Genomic DNA, 17615 nt, shown 5'->3' on the forward strand with positions numbered 1-17615 from the left:
GGGAAATCTGTGGTATGTGTTAGCTAATTATGACTGTGTTTACATGCTATGACCCAATTAAGGTGCTTACATGTGTTTTTGATAACACGATTACTATGTCTACATTATTAACTACATAATCAGGCCTTTAAAATGCAAAAATATTAATCAGTTTATCACCTGTAAACACAGTCAAATGAATGTGTCCAACAATGTAAGTTGCTAACAGGAGTTTTTGGGAAACATACCTTGGTCTGATTGTAGCTGTGACTCTGGGATCTGGTGCAACATCACTACCAAAGCTTTTACATTGCTTAGAACCAGGAAGGAGTACTTTTGGTCTTTATTCAAAATCTTTAATAAAGGCCTTATTATAACACATGAGAAATCGATATAAACGGTATTGTGTCATCCTCTATCTTGTTTTGAAAATATATGGCATACTACAAATATATCATATACCACAAAGCCCTAATGGTCCATCTACTACTACTGCTACTACTCTCTAGCTTAAGGCACAAAGCACCACATACACAAACTGCAACACATGAAGAGAACAAAATTAAATTAATTTAAATTTAATTTGAGTAATTAATTTCTCTTGATGGTTTTGCATCATCTTTTTGTTTTTGCATTTTCTTAATGGTTTTGCATTTTCTTTATGTTTTCTCATTGTGCTAATGTTGACATACTCTGAGTTTACAGGACCACCGTAGCTCCCACTGCATGAGTAATACCAGAACATGTCACAATTGCAACATAAAGAAGACATGTATTTTAACAATCACTGCACAGCACTTAGACACATCAGAGCACAGCAAAATCTGTCTAAGAATCTCACATTCTCACCCTCACAAAGCAGAGGTAAGACAATGGGTTTTGCAAAAGTTTCCTCATAGCTTGTTTGTGTCTATATGCTTTTTGACTGAGTGTCTGAGTGTTTTAATCAGTGATTGTTCAAATCCACGTTTACCTTTGATCGGTTGGAAAACTTCCCTCTCTGAACAGAGGTGGGTTGTCCTTTGACCGGTCACTCTTCATAGAAATACTGCTGGGTGCAGGTGAGTCTGCTCTCTTCATCAGGAGACTGTGAACAGCAACAGAAAGCAAGTCTTCCTGTTAACCTCATCCTCGTATTGTACATATAGAAACTGTTGTGTCCTGTCATCTCTATATAATTACTACTTTGTACCACTAGGTGGCACTGCTGTAAAAGGTAGTGAGGGTATGAGTAGAAAAGAAAAACCAAAACGGTAGATACTACTGTACGGTTTACATTAACTATGCGTATCATTAGTGTGTTGTGTTTTACTTGTTGACATAAATGACATTTGTTCAACTTTACTTTTCATTCTTTTATCAGCCAACATTATATTGACATTTTATGAAAACTACAAAATTAAATTCCATTTACATAAACAGGCTGAAGTTAGCACATAAGTGGGAAAAATTACTCAAAGTTATCTCACTTGAAATTACAATCCCCTATATGCAAGTTCAAATTCTTAATATCATCATTATGAACTCAATCATTAGATTATTGTTTTTCTTGTTTTAATTTTTATTTTCCTGTTGTGTTTTTTTCCTGCTCTCTACCCCTTTACTGTATGTGGCCAGAGCAGATAGGAGAGATGATCTGCCTGGAGGTGAGGCCAATATCTGGAACCACAATGTCCATTGGCTGGTCTAGTATGAACGGATACCTTACTGTATAGAATTAATTGCCCTAAAGATTTTTCCACGTGATTACATGTTATCTGTATGGCAGTGGAGAACCAAACCATCCATTCCCATAAACATAACACAGGGGTACACCCTAGATGGGATGCCTGTCTATCAAAGGTCACACATACAATATGGGCAATTTAGAGATGCTAGTCAGCTTAACAGCATGTCTATGGGCTGTGGGAGGAAACCTGTACAACACAGGAGGAAAAAGCAAACTCCATACACACAGAACTGAGGTAAGATTCAAATCTCCAACTGCAAAGAGTAGAAGCAACAGTGTTGCCCAGTGCCACTGAGGTATCTCTAAGTAGGATTTTTTTCTGCTTTTATGTTCTGGCCTAACTGAAGACCCAAACAGACATAACTTGTACAGTGTTACATTGATCATTTTACCATAAATCTTTGTTCACAATGTGGGTGATGTGTGGCTTTGAAGGTTAGGACTAGGGGTCTGTGGTTAAAATATTGAAGTTTCAAATCACATGGCAGGCAAAGTGATGCCACTGTCAGGCTATTTAGACAAAACTTCTGTTTAAAATCTAAAACACAATGGGTTTTGCAAAAGTTTCCTCAGAGCTTGTTTGTGTCTATATGCTTTTTGACTGAGTGTCTGAGTGTTTTAATCAGTGATTGTTCAAATCCACGTTTACCTTTTATCGGTTGGAAAACTTCCCTCTCTGAACAGAGGTGGGTTCTCCTTTGACCGGTCACTCTTCATAGAAATACTGCTGGGTGCAGGTGAGTCTGCTCTCTTCATCAGGACACTGTGAACAGCAATAGGAATGGGAAACATTAAGTGCAGGTGTGAAGTGCAGGGCTAGGACAGTTCATAACAGGCTCCTAGAAGCAAGACTGAAGTCCCGTAAAGCAAGGAAGAAGATCAGGTCAGGTCAGGTTGGGGAGCATGCACTGATGCAGCATATTGCTGCACCCACCACAGAGCAAAACTCCTCAGGATCCCAGCTGCCGATCCCCCAGGCAGATATACCCTTCGGAAATGGCCGTCCATCTCCGCAGCCAGGTGTTACCTGGGCATCCCCTTGGCCTGGTTCAGCCACTTGGGTCCTCAGCAATGAGGATCCTGCGAGCCGGATCACCCTCAGGGAAATGCGGCACATGGGCATAGTGCCATAACTGACATTCCCTCACAATGCAGGTAATGTGCCTCATTTGGGATTCTTCTAGCAACCGATCATTCGACACAAAATCAAACCAGTGGTACCCAAGGATTCTCCGAAGAGACACAGTACCGAAGGAGTCCAGTCTTCATCTCCGTTCACTGCATAGCGTCCATGTCTCAGAGCCATACAGCAAGTCAGTTAGCACCAGGACTTTAAAGACTTGGACCTTCAGCCTCTTGCAAAGATATCAGGAACGCCACAAACTTCTTTCCAGGAAGCTCATTACCACCCATGTTCTTCCAATCCATCTGCTGACTTCATAGAAAGAGTCACCAGAGAGATGAATGTCGCTGCCAAGGTAGGTAAATCTCTCGACAAGGTCGACATTCTCCCAGCAGACAGGCACACTACCGATGGCTGTGCCCAAGAAGTAGTTAAATGCCTAGATCTTGACTTTATCCAGGACACCCACAATCCCAGACACTCAGACTCGTCGCTCAGTCTCTCAAGAGCCCCAATCAGAGCCTCCATTGACTACGCTAAAATCACAGCATTGTTGGCAAAGTCAAGATCAGTAAATCTTTCTTCACCAACGGACTCCCCAAAGCCACTGGACCCCACGACCCTGCCCAACACCCAATCCATACATGCATTGAAAAGAGTAGGAGCAAGAACATCCCCCTGGCAAACCGTAGAATCAACTAGGAAGAATGCAGAGGATCTCCCTCCACTCTGCACAGCACTCATTGTACCAGTGTACAGGCCAGCCATGATGTCCAGTAGCTTCAGGGGGATCCCGCGAAATCACAGAATGTCCCACAGGGCAACTCGATCAACTGAATCAAACGCTTTATGAAAATCGATAAAGGCTGCAAAGAACCTCTACCGATATTCACGCTTGCGCTCGATGACAACCCTCAGTGCAAGGATATGGTCAATGGTAGACTTTTTAGGCATAAAACCAGACTGCTCCAGTCGCTGACAGGCAAGCAAGTGATCACGGATCCTGTTAGGGATTACCCTAGCAAGATCCTTACCCGGCACTGAGAGCAGTTTTATTCCCTTGTAGTTGCTACAATCCAGGCGATTACCCTTCCCTTTCCAGATGGGGACTACAAGTCCTGTTTTACAGTCAGTTGGGATGACGCATGACTACCACATGGAAGCAAAGATTGCCTGCAATACCAGGAGGACAGCCTTACCACCAGCCTGGAGAAGTTCACCCCGGATACCACAGATCCCTGTGGCCTTCCCTGCCCCCAGCTTATTCACTACCCATTAGAGCCCGACTGATTTATCGGCAGGCCGATATTATCGGCCGATATTAGGCATTTTCCAAACTATCGGTATCGGCATTTATAATGGCCGATAAATGAATATTTCAAAAATAAAATAAAAATGGACGAAACACCCTTCAACCATGTCACGAGTGTTGCCGTTGTATAGTTTCTCCACCAGAGGGCACTCTACACCGTCCCTGTTGGCAACACTCGTGTATAACGCTCCACACATCCTGCAACCTGCTGATCCAGCTAGAGTCGGGCAGAGAGAACCAGTTATCCGCGAGTGAGATCATCGGTGAAGTGTGTTCATGGTGAGTTGGTCACGAGACATACATTGCTTGAATAACAATTAAAAGAACATCCCCATCAGTTCTCTTAACTGATGACAAAAATTCGTGACTATCATGTCCAGTTTTCACAATGCACAGGGTCAGCTATCGTGTGGTGTGGGGGTTAATGGTCTTGCTCAAAGAACTACTGATGATGGAAGCAACAGATAGTCAATAATATACAGAAAATTAAAGACCCATATACTAGCAAAATGACACATATACCGGAAGAAATAGAAAAAATCTTCTATAGATATTATGAGGAACTATATACACAGCCTACATCAGCCGATGAAGGAGAAATGAAGGCCTTCCTAAAGGCATTGGATCTGCCATCTATTGGCAAGCTACAAAATAAGATATTGACGGACAAAATAACGATAGAGGAGGTGAATGATCCAATAAAATCTTTAAAGAAAAACAAATCCCCAGGTAGTGATGGATACCCCGCAGAGTGGTATAAGATATTTAGAGAGGAGCTGGCACCATGGCTGTTAGATCCTTCAATTGGACATTTCAAAATAATAAAATACTACCATCATGGTCTGAAGCAATATACTCATTCCAAAACCAGGAAGGGATAGGGAGCACTGTGAAAACTATCGACCAATATCATTGTTAAAAGTAGGTTATAAAATATATACAACAATGATTTCCAAAAGACTGAGTACCTTTATAGCGGAGCTAATAGAGGAGGGCCAAACAGGGTTTATAAGAGGACGTCAAACTCGTGATAATATAAGAAGAACCCTGCATATCGTTGATCGGGCACAAAGGGAAAGGCAAAAGGTGATATTGATAAGCCTGGATGCAGAAAAAGCATACGATCGGGTAAATTGGGAATTTTTATATAAAGTGCGTGGTGGTTTTGATAGTAGATCAATTCAGTGTATAAAGACGTTATATCAACAACCCTCTGCCAAAATTAAAATAAATGGTGCCTTAACAGACAAATTCATATTACAGAGATCAACCAGACAAGGATGTTGTCTATCACCCACCTTATTTAACCTGGTCATAGAACCGTTAGCACAAGCAGTCCGTCAGCATGAGGGCCTCAAAGGAGTGGAGGTGAACGACACTGAACATCGAATAGGGCTCTTTGCAGACGATGTCATAGTGCATAGTGCAGAGGTGGTCAATCTTATCTGCAAAGGGCCAGTGTGTATGCAGGTTTTTGGGATAACCTGTAGGTCATCTGTTCAAACCCAGGTGTGAGGACTCTTAAGCTAATCATTCCTCTAATTAGTAATCTAAGTACAGAGTTGTAGTGAAAACCCGCATACACAGTGGCCCTTTCTGGATAAGATTGGCCACCCCTGTCATAGTGTATTTAGGACAACCAGACAAATCACTTCCCACACTGATGAGAATTTTAGAAACATATGGGAACCTCTCAGGCTATAAGTTAAATGCTTAAAAAAACACAGATCCTCACGTTTAATTACACTCCATCAAAAGAGATGCAGGATTCATTTAATTTTAATTGGAATAAAAAAAACAATTAGATATCTGGGAGTCACTATTACCAAAAGGATATCCAAAATGTACGCAATAAATTATAACAAGGTAAATTACGAGATACAAAAAGATATCGAACGATGGTCTACTCTAACATTAGATCTAAGTTCAAGGATATAAATAGTCAAAATGAATATATATCCCAGGCTTCTCTATTTGTTTCAGGCATTGCCAGTTGAGACACCCCAAGCCCAATTTATGACATGGGACAAAATCATATCACAGTTTGTTTGGGGAGGCAAAAAACCTAGAGTTAGGTATGAACCTCTCCAACTATCAAAGGAAAAATGGGGGGTGGGGCTCCCAAACCTGAAAGAATACTATAATGCAGCCCAGTTGAGATATGTTGCATGTTGGTGTCGACCAGAGTACTCAACAAAGTGGAAGGATATGGAAAGAGAATGTGGAGGGTGCCCTGTGCAAACCACTATAGGAGACAAGGATATTTACAAGGGTTTTAGAACACATCTAGATTTGATTACATTTGTACACTCTGGATTTATGGTTTAAAATTATGAAGAACCACAGGGTGGGGAGAGAAGTTAATTTGCTCAAATGGCTGGCATTTGACAGTAAATTTAAACCAGCTGGAGCTGACAAAGGTTACAAACAATGGGCAAACAAAGGAGTTACGGCATGGTGTACGTTAGAAAAAAAGGGGGGACTGGTGAGCTTCCAGAATATGAAAGACCAATACAATATAAATGCACAAGAATTTTTTATGTATTTACAATTAAGGGATTACTATAGGAAAGAAATCAAGACTGATCCCTCAATGGAAGTGAATGGTGTGATCCAAATTATAATTAATGCATACAAAGGACAGATAAGAATTATTTCAGCATTATATCAAAAATGAGTGGCTAATAAACACTCAACTAAGTATATAAAGGAAAGATGGGAATCTGAGTTTATGATAAAGATAACAGATGAGAATTGGCTAAACATGTGGAAAATACACCAAACATCCACCAATTCATGAATATGTAGGCAATTCTGGAAAAACCTGATCAGATTTTTTATAACACCAAAGGTAAAAAGTAGCTATCTAAAAAGAAATATTCCATGTTGGAGAGTGTGTGGAGCCCTAGAGGCCGACCATTCTCACGTATTTTGGAAATGTCCTAAAATAGGCAGGTTTTGGGAAGAGGTAAGAACATAAGAAATTTACAAACGAGAGGGGGCCATTGGGCCCATCAAGATCATTTGGATACTATATATTATATACTATAATAGTACTATACAAAAGATTGTGGGATATGATATTACTAAGAACTACATGGTACTTTATCTATGTAATCTGGACTCATCAGAAGGCAAAATACAAGCAAGAGATAGTTACATTATCAAAATACTGTTAATAGCCTGTAAAAAAGCCATTACAAGGAAGTGGGGTAGAGTGGACTCTCCAACAGAGGAGCATTGGATAGGAATAATAGAGGAGATTTATATAATGGAGAAACTGACTCATCGGTTAAGACTACATGAAACACAGATGGAGGACAAATGGAGGAAATGGATACTATTCAAGACACAAAACAGCGACAAAGATGACAGAAAGGACAGTTGAATACATGAATGGGATAGACAATATACGGACTATTTTAATTGTAATTGCCAAACATTATTGTTTATATTGGTTCTGTTCTGTTTTGATTGTTTTTTGTATTTAATAATAATAATTGATACTTTATTGATCCCCGTGGGGAAATTGTTTTTATGCCTCCCTCAACTTGCTCTTTGCAGAGTAAGTTGTCTGTGAAGGGCAGCCACCTGTTGGGGTGCCAAGGGAGTTGGGGGGGGGGGGCCTTGCTCAAGGACCCACAGACGTGCTGAGGCTGGGTTTGAACTGGTGACCTTGTGATTACACGTACACAGGCTTAGCCCACTGAGCCACACGCTGCCCCCAAATTAAAGGAGAAAGTATCAATAAAAAATAACGATATAAAATAAAAAAAAGAACTACTGATGTATGACTGTTCTGCTGAGGCTGGGGCTTGCACAGATGATTTTCTGAACTCAAGCGTAGAGACTTAACCTGCTGAGCCACCCACATATCCTAAGCTTAGTGTTGGGGAAGTGACTTTCAAAATGTAATCCACTACAAACAGAGGTGGAAAAGTCAGAAAATACAAATCCAGGCCAAGGTTTTGTTTCAACCAACGACCCTGAAAAAAAGTTACTTTGACTGAACTCAGCTGATCAGTGGTTCCACCCAACCAGAATGAGTATACCGAACATGAAACATTCTTTTTAAGTTGATGCATTGACTTTGTGTTCTGAGAACAGAACAGAGTTGAGTTAATCTTTCTCATTTTCTCATATTTAATTAAACCAACAGAATCACTTTATGTCAGTTTAAATTAGGTATATAATCTAGCAGCAGCTGTGGTATATTTCACTCACTGTCATGAAGAAGACTGCCAAATGCTGACCCAACAGGATGTTCAACATTTATAATCAAAAGTGAATATCCATCCATCCATCCATCCATTATCTCCCGTTTATCCGAGGTCGGGTTGCAGGGGCAGCAGTCTCAGCAGGGAAACCCAGACTTCCCTCTCCCCGGCCACTTCATCCAGCTCCTCTGGGGGAATCCCGAGGCGTTTCCAGGCCAGCCGAGAGACATAGTCCCTCCAGTGTATCCTGGGTCTTCCCCGGGGCCTCCTCTCAGTGGGACATGCCCGGAACACCTCACCAGGGAGGCATCCAGGAAGCATCCTAATCAGATGCCCGAGCCACCTCATCTGGCTCCTCTCGGTGCGGAGGAGCAGCGGCTCTACTCTGAGTCCCTCCCGAATGACCGAGCTCCTCACCCTATCTCTAAGGGAGAGCCCAGCCACCCTGTGGAGGAAACTCATTTTGGCCGCTTGTACTCGCGATCTCGTTCTTTCGGTCACTACACACTGCTTCTGACCATAGGCCGCACCGATTCGCCTGTCGATCTCCCGTTCCATTGTCCCCCCACTCGTGAACAACACCCCGAGGTACTCAAACTCCTCCACTTGGGGGAGGACTCCATCCCCGACCCGGAGAGAGCATTCTACCCTTTTCCGGCTGAGGATCATGGTCTCGGATTTGGAGGTGCTGATTCTCATCCCAGCCGCTTCACACTTGGCTGCGAACTGTCCCAGCGAGAGCTGAAGGTCACAGTCCAATTAGGCCAACAGAACAGAACCACATCATCTGCAAAAAGCCTAATCCTGAGGTCACCAAACTGGACACCCTCAACGCCCTGGCTGCGCCTAGAAATTCTGTCCATAAAAACTATGAAAATAATCGGTGACAAAGGGCAGCCCTGACGGAGTCCAACCCACACTGGAAACAAGCCCGACTTATTGCCGCCCATGCGGACCAAGCTCTGGTACCGGTCATACAGGGACTGAACAGCCCTTAACCCCATGGGGTCTGAGGCCTCTTTTCCACTTTCGGGGTAGTCTGACATGCCTTGACATTTTAAAATATTTCACCTATCTAAAAAACATTTATCCCAAAGTGATACATTTGCTTTTATTCAGCACAAACTCAGCACCAATAATCTGAGACCTCTTAGAATGTTATTATTCTATTTTTTGTTAAAATCAACTTTAAACATAGGCTATACTTTTCAAAAACCTATTTTCAGACATGCTGAGAAATTGTAAAAAATCACATTATAGACATTTCTAGGTAAGACTTTTGAGCTCTGAAACTTATAGACACAGGGGTTGGCTACACATAGGTGAAAGTGACATTCAGAAATTTTATGTAGTTTGATTACTAAAGTGTTAGTACTTTAGAGTGACACTCTTTTTCTCAAAGTCAGTGGCCTTCAAAATGAATATTGATGAGATAGGTGTCCTCACACCTGTAGTAGTTTGCATGCTGTCAATGGCCCATCAGTCTGGAATGTCACTGCACCCCACACCCATCACTTTGGAAAGGCAGTTTGAAACGCAAGAAAAGTAGCAACAATAAAATCCCTTTCACAGTTTATTGGTAGATGGAATGAAAAATGAAAAACTGTTACTATATAAATATAGAAAGCGATAAATATGATGCAGTGACTATTATTAACGCTCTGGGGACGAGGGCATCGTCGACCGCGTATCTTTGTCGTGTATTTTAGTTTATATCTCGCTGAAATCATTATGTAAAATCATGAAAAAAACACTGACTAAATCCGTTATCTGTCTTCTTTTCAAAACTTCCATTGTCAGAAGTATTAAAGTTTTTAAAATTAGGTTAAATAGGCAAAAAAGCAAATCGTGTCACCTTTCTTTGTATCGCGAGCGTTTAGGACCGCTCTCAGCGGAAAATCGCTATTCACGTTCTAAATACGCTGCGTTTGAATCGGCGACCACGTGATTGCAGGCACACAGGCTTAGCCCACTGAGCCATGAACGCAGGTATGAGCTTCGCTGCTGAAAGTGGCAACACTGGCGCAAAGCTTCAGCGGCAGAGACGTATCCGTGTGCTATATTGTAGCCGATCAGTGTAAACACTACCCAGACATGTGCTCTTGTTTATTTCGGTCACAATGGGCGTATTCACATATTTCTTTACCCAATACTAACTGTCGGATTATCATGTTATTATCATGCGAATAGCGCGATTTGCAAGTGGGTGGGCGATCAGAGCCGCTTCGAGACGCAGACGCTTAAGTCAGTCACTCTTGTTCTTTCAATTCGTATCACGAAGCTGTAAAAATATATTTAGTTTCTACCTATATATATTTGAAAAGTAGACCGTCCAGGGTTTCTGAGAGTATTTTTAAAATGTGTATATGACAAAACCTCGCGGAGTTATTTAAACGGTTTTGCGAAATTTCTGTCAGATCCCGCCAGCGGGACCGCCGACCCCAAGGGGTTAAAAGGAAGCCTGGCACCCCATACTCCCGGAGCACCCCCCACAGGACTCCCCGAGGGACACGGTCGAATTCCTTCTCCAAGTCCACAAAACACATGTAGACTGGTTGGGCAAACTCCCATGAACCCTCCAGAAGCCTGCGGAGAGTGTAGAGCTGGTCCACTGTTCCACGGCCAGGGCAAAAACCACACTGCTCCTCCTGAATCCGAGGTTCGACAATCCAGCGGACCCTCCTCTACAGAATCCCCGAATAGACCTTACCATGGAGACTGAGGACTGTGATCCCCCTATAGTTGGAGCACACCCTCTGGTCCCCCTTCTTAAAGAGGGGGACCACCACCCCGGTCTGCCAGTCCAGAGGCACTGCCCCCGATGCTGCAAATGCTTGTCAACCAGGACAGCCCCACAGCATCCAGAGCCTTAAGGACTCTTTCTTCAGCTTGACGGCATCCCTCACCACTGGTGTCCACCAGTGGGTTCGGGGATTGCCGCCGCGACAGGCACCGACCACCTTACGGTCACAGCTCCGGTCAGCCGCCTCCAAAATGGAGGCGCGGAACATGGCCCATTCGGACTCAATGTCCCGCCTCCCCTGGGACATGGGAGAAGTTCTACCGGAGGTAGGAGTTGAAACTCCAAATGCCAAGTGCACATATGAACACCCTTATGCCTGAACATGGTGTTCATTATGGACAATCCGTGACGAGCACAGAAGTTCAACAACAAAACACCAGTCGGGTTCAGATCGGGGGGGGCGTTCCTCCCAATCACGCCACTCCAGGTCTCACTGTCATTGACCACATGGGCATTGAAGTCCCCCAGTAGAACAAGAGAGTCCCCAGGAGGAGTGCTCTCCAACACCCCCTCCAGGGACTCTAAAAAGGGTGGGTATTCTGAGCTGCCGCTTGGCACATAAGCGCAAACAACAGTCAGGACCCGTCCCCCCACTTGAAGGCGAAGGGAGGCTACCCTCTCGTCCACTGCGGTAGAGAAATATGCACTGTTAACGTTATGCAGTACCTATTGTTGGCCGCCGGAGAGCGAAAAGCCCGAGCTATCATTGCGGTTAAGAAACAGTGTTCATTTCTCCATCTAAATGGCAGTTTACTATATGTATCTCCAGCCTATTATTTCTGTTAACAAAGTACTTATGTGAAGGATGAGGCTGGAAACCTTTATTTACCTTTTAAAATATTTTTGTATTCATGCTTAGCAGTAATGTAGATTTGCTGTTGTGTTATATGTGGTTATAGATGTTTGTTTGTTATTGCAGACTAATACCAATAATATTACTACCTACTGCTGTTATTGGAATTCTGAGAATCGTCTGGAACGCAATATAGAACTCAGTGAAAGCCTTTGTCTCCTCATCATTTCCTGCATTGTGACCGATGCACCATCTTGATTACTGCCCTAAACCTAAAAGAACCAGAACAGTTTAACACCTCCCCAACATTGGTCCTTCGAGCTGGATCAGTATACAAGATGGAGTTGGATGAAGAGACAATTCCTGATGTGAGACCTAAGCTTCACACACGTCGACCAGCCCGACTGCTGGACTTTGAAGTGGACTACGTGGGCTACCACCAGAGAGACCTGATGCAACTGGGCTCATCACCTCCTACTCCAGAGAGGTTACCGTTCCGTCCATGGGAAGATCCAAGCCACATGAACCCCTTCTCAACTCCCCAGACTCGTCCTGGTAGCGTCCAAGGGGATGCTGCTCACACTGAGATCCCTCAGCTAGCCTCAGGATGCTACCAATGGAGAGATCTGAATAGTGATGTTGCTCCACCTGCGCATACCCCATCCTACCTGCCTAGCCCCGCCTAGAGTAGTGCCTGCTGCACCAACACCTCACCTCCCACTGCAGCCTGCTGTACATGAACAAGAAAATAGGGGTCCCAAACCCACCATCCCTAAGTTTGTCCACCCAGACCCCAGCGAGTTTGCAAGGCTACGCATAGCCCTAGGGTACCTGCTCCCATCTAATGCTACAGAGCTCTTCAAGTATCAAATACTTGTAGACCATCTAAAGTTAGATGAAGCTAAGCTTCATCTAACTAAAAAAAAAAAAAAAGATGAAGCTAAGCTTATCGCTGACACCTATCTGAATTCACCAACTCCCTACTTGGACACCATGGCTGCCCTCCATGATAAATTCGGCCAGCCCCATCAGCTTGCCTTAAAAAGGATAGCCAGTGTTCTAGAGGGCCCTGAAGTCAAGTGTAGCGATGTAGCAGCCTTCCAGAAGTTCTCCCTCCAGATACAATCACAGGTGGGCCTGCTACAGACCTTAGGGCCTGAAGGGGAGATCGAACTCAACTGCGGCTCACATCTAGCTTGACTGCTGAGCAAGCTCCCACCTGAACAGCGAGCTGATTTACATTGATATCACCTAATGAAATCTGGAGCCACCCCTACGTCAGGACATCCAGGTACTCCATGGCCACACTGATTCATTTTATGTCTCCACTGCTACCAATCCTCAGACCCGCCATAAGATAGAGGGTGCCTTTACAGCAGACCACCTTAGTTTAGCTCAGTACACACATCCCATTGACAGTCTTCAGATTAAGGTCAGACACCTGTGTGGCATTCCTTTACCTGCCTTCAAAGACGCCAAGCCATGCCTCCTTATTGGCTCCAACCAGCCACATCTAACAACACCTGTGGAACCAGTAAGACTTGGCCCACTTGGGAGTCCTGCAGCAGTCCGCACCCAGCTGGGGTGGACCCTTCAAGGCCCCATCTAGCTCATGGGGCGGCCATCGCACTCGACTGAGTGTCTGTTCACTTCTGTCCCATCACTGATGGATGATCTGTACAAACACGTTCAATGGCTCTGGCAAATAGACACTCTACCTCACCAACGAGATAAAGAGGTGACTAGGTCGAAGCAGGATAAGCAGGCAATCGCTTTACTCGAAGCCAAGACTGTCCGCACTGAGGTGGATGGGATTCTCAGATATGCCACCCCACTGCTGCATCATGGAAACATGCATGCACCTAAGGAGTCAGTCATGGCCATGCTGCGTAGCACGGAAAGACGTCTCCTTAAAGATCCCAAGCAAGCGGATGCCTACAAAATTGAAATGCAGAAGCTCATTGAAGCAGGTGTAGTGAAGGAAGTCAGTAAGGAGAGCTCCTCTAAAGAAAGCTGGTACCTCCCTCGCCACCTCGTAACCCACAATGGGAAACATCGCCTGGTCTTCAACTGCTCTCACCAATACCAGGGACAGACTTTGAACCAGTACCTCCCTACTAAGGTTCCTGTGGCGCGACTTGAAGGTCAGTGAGCCCTCTAGAACCTTTGAGTGGCAGGTCTTGCCATTCAGCACCACCTGCAGCCCCTGCTGTGCAATTTATGCCCTGCAGCGTCACGTTGCTGATCATACACAGCCTGATGACGACCTGTGATTCTCGGTAGAGAACTGCTTCTACGTTGACAACTGCTTGCAGAGTGTGTGCACAGCAAGTGAAGCCAAGCAGCTGGTAGATTGACTCAGGGATCTGCTGGGCTCAGCAGGCTTTCAGTTGCATCAGTGGGCAAGCAATGACACAAATGCCCTGAGCCACTTACCTCATGAAGCCCAATCAGAAAGTCTGGACCTGTAGTTAAGCCAGGATAAGTTCAACCCACTGGAATCGACTCTTAGCCTCAGCAGGAAGTGGCAGACTGACAATTCGAGCTATAGACTTAGGCCTGTGGTGTATGACGCCCCAACCGTGCGGAACATCTACCGAGTTGTAGTTACTCAGTATGATACTTGTTGCCCTACTCCACCTAGGCTAAGCTCATCATTCGACAATTGTGGCATAAACCGCACATTTGGGATGATTCCAACCTGCCCTTTGAACTCCTGCAAGCCTGGTCCAGCTGGGAAGCTGAGCTTAAGTATTTACCTCACATAACCTTCCCCCGCCCTTATGTGCCAGCTGTTGTCAGCCAAGAGGGTGCCACACGAGAAGTGCACATCTTTGCAGACACCTCTACCAGCACTGCAGGACATCTACACTGAAAGGTGCAGATCCCGGGCCATCAGGATCACCAGTTACTCCAGCCATCCCGCCCATAAACTGTTCAGGCCACTGAGGTCTGGGAAACGGCTCTGTAGCCTGAAAACAAGAACGGAAACGAAACGAAAACGAAAGTTTTTACCCACAAGCAGTGAGACTCCTAAACCACAGCACATAACTGGGCAACACAATGGACAACTACACACACAACTTAATTTCTTCCATCTGTAAATTATAAAAACATCTGTACCTCATGGCACATCTGCACCTTACCTTGTCTGCACCTATGGCACTTTATTTATTACATGGTAAATGCATATTTACTTCTGTATATAGATGTATATAAATTCATTTTTCCTCTTTATATACTTATCCTCTGTTAGTACTTATATACTTATCCTACGTCTAGCACAGTCGGAGTTCAGCCAGGAAAACACATTTCACTGTATGTTGTACCAGCTATAACTACATGTGACAAATAAAGAATCTTGAATCTTGACCTCAGAGCAAGCTTATGGGGCCGTAGCTTATATGAAGACAGAGGGTGCAGATCGCCACATACACCTGTCCTTCATCCTTGCCCCTTCACCGGTAGCACCAAAATGTCAACATTCAATCCCACGGCTGGAGCTCTGTGCTGCTCTAGTAGCAGCACAGATAGCTCGTGTCCTTGAGAATGAGCTCACCTTGCAAGTGTCTTATGTATTATGTATTATGGTCAGACTCCACTACAGTACTAACCTGGTTAAACTCCCAATTTTATTGTTATAAAGTCTTCGTCGGGGCAAGAGTAGCAGAGATACAAGAGCTAACTGGGAATTGCACTTGGCGCTATGTAGACTCAATGAATAACCCTGCCAACGATCTGACTAGGGACAAATCCCTTGAGGCCCTAGCAGCACCAATCCAATGGTCATTAGGACCTCCATTCCTGCTCCTAAGCCCTGACACCTGGCCCGAACAACCCAGCGCAGAGCTACCTGAGGACAAGACAGAGCTCCGGAAGTCTGTGTTCTGTGGAGTGTCTATCACCTCACCCACGACTAAGGTCTGGGAAGATAAAGTGTATAGCACCTGGCAAAGAGCTCATGGATGCTATGGCTCAAGAACTCCAACAGAACCCTCTTAGCCCTTCTCCCAGTGTTGAGGAATATCACCAAGCTGAGGTGATTGTCCTTCAGTGAGCTCAGCAGCAGTCATTCCCAGAGGATTACAAACTACTCACAGCCGGGAAACCTGTCCTATCTGGGAGTGGCTTAGCTACTTTAGCTCCTGAAATGGAAAAGCCCACGACCCTCACAAGAGTCGGTGGGCGACTCAGACGGTTAGAAGGGCAATGTGATGTATCCTTACATCCTGTTGTCCTGGATGCCTCTCATCCTGCTACACGCCTACTCATCCAAAAGTATGATGCTGACCTGCATCATCCTGGTCCTGAGCGGATCTTCGCAGAGTTGCGGAGGTCATACTGGGTAATACATGGGCGAGAGGCAATCCGAAGGCACCAGCATAGCTGTCCTGAATGTCAGCGCTGGAGAGCTCAGCCTTCTGTCCCAAAGATGGCTGATCTCCCCATCGCTCATCTAGAGTTCTACAAACACGCTTTCCATTCCACTGGCATGGATTGCTTTGGGCCTATGCTGGTGAAAGTGGGCAGACACCATGAGAAATGCTGGGGGATTATTTTCAAGTGTTTAACCACTAGGGTGGTACACCTGGATCTCCTCAGAAATATGGACGCTGATGCCTACCTAATGGCCCTAAGGCGATTCATCGCCCGGAGAGGAAAGCCCACCGAGCTGTGGCCGGACCAAGGGACAAATTTCAAAGGGGGCGAGCGAGAACTTTGCACGCCTTTGCTAGCATGGCGCATACTATACAAAAAACAACTTGCCTGCCAGAGGATTAAGTTCTACTCCAACCCCCCTGCCGCCCCATATTTTGGGGGCCTGTGACAGACTGATCAGCCTTTATTGGTAGGAAATGTGCTCTGCACAATTGGGGCGGCTGTAGAAAAGGCTGGGACTTTATGTTCATGTTGCTCACACGCGAACTGACGTATTTCCTGTCTGGTCATGTAGTTTTTTTTTCCTTGCCTGCCTATAGCGAGTAGTTAGCCCTCGAGTTCGGTGTGCTCCGAAATATAATTAATTACTTATCTGTCTTTGTGCATCCGGATTTAATTCTGTGCTATCCAGCTGATTTCAGAGTTTGAGTGAATGCCAAGAAGTAAGTTTATGTTGCATTTTATGTTTGTATCATGTTCATTTAAATGCACATAGGAGCTACTGTCAGATAGTTATAATGTCCTCTCGGATATTCTTTGAATGCATTGTGTGGATTCCAGAGACGACTGTGGTTTCTATATGATTATGGAAGTTGTATGTCAGGGTCAGCCCCCCTGCTGTGGTCCTTCCGTGTCCCTTCCCTGTTTGACCAGCAGGTGCTGCTGGTCATCCCGTCCTTCATGTTAGTCTTTGTTCTTCCCTGTTACCTGTCTGGTCATGTGGCTCAATGTGTTAAGCATGTGGTTATCTGTGTACCCTTCTGTCTTGAGTACCCTTCTGTCCTGTGTTTGAATCCCACCTCCTGTTTTTGTATTTTGGCTCCCTAGTGTTTCAGTTGAGTTTGTCTAGTTATTGTATTTGGTGATTTTGTATATGGTTCTTGGTTTTGTTCCTTGTGCCCTCTGCTTGTGTCTTTACCTGTTTAGATTCCCCAGTGTTAGTTTCTGTTTCCTTGGTTAGTTATTAGTTTCCCTGTTTTCAGTTCCTTTTGAGTTCATT

General features: G+C 44.6%; 1 long non-coding RNA gene across 1 annotated transcript in view; it reads right to left on the reverse strand.

The window, feature by feature from the left end:
• Positions 1 to 695: 695 nt before the first annotated feature.
• The window catches only part of LOC140587381 (uncharacterized), a 37130-nt gene continuing 20210 nt past the window's right edge, over positions 696 to 17615 (reverse strand). Inside the window, exons 4-5 of the long non-coding RNA XR_011989099.1 lie at positions 2358 to 2471; positions 696 to 1066 (exon numbers count right to left, since the gene is read on the reverse strand). This is a non-coding gene — a long non-coding RNA (uncharacterized lncRNA). The remainder of the gene's footprint in view (positions 1067 to 2357; positions 2472 to 17615) is intronic.

The sequence above is a fragment of the Paramormyrops kingsleyae genome, unplaced genomic scaffold (genome assembly GCF_048594095.1).
Source record: "Paramormyrops kingsleyae isolate MSU_618 unplaced genomic scaffold, PKINGS_0.4 ups199, whole genome shotgun sequence".
Taxonomy (NCBI): domain Eukaryota; kingdom Metazoa; phylum Chordata; class Actinopteri; order Osteoglossiformes; family Mormyridae; genus Paramormyrops; species Paramormyrops kingsleyae.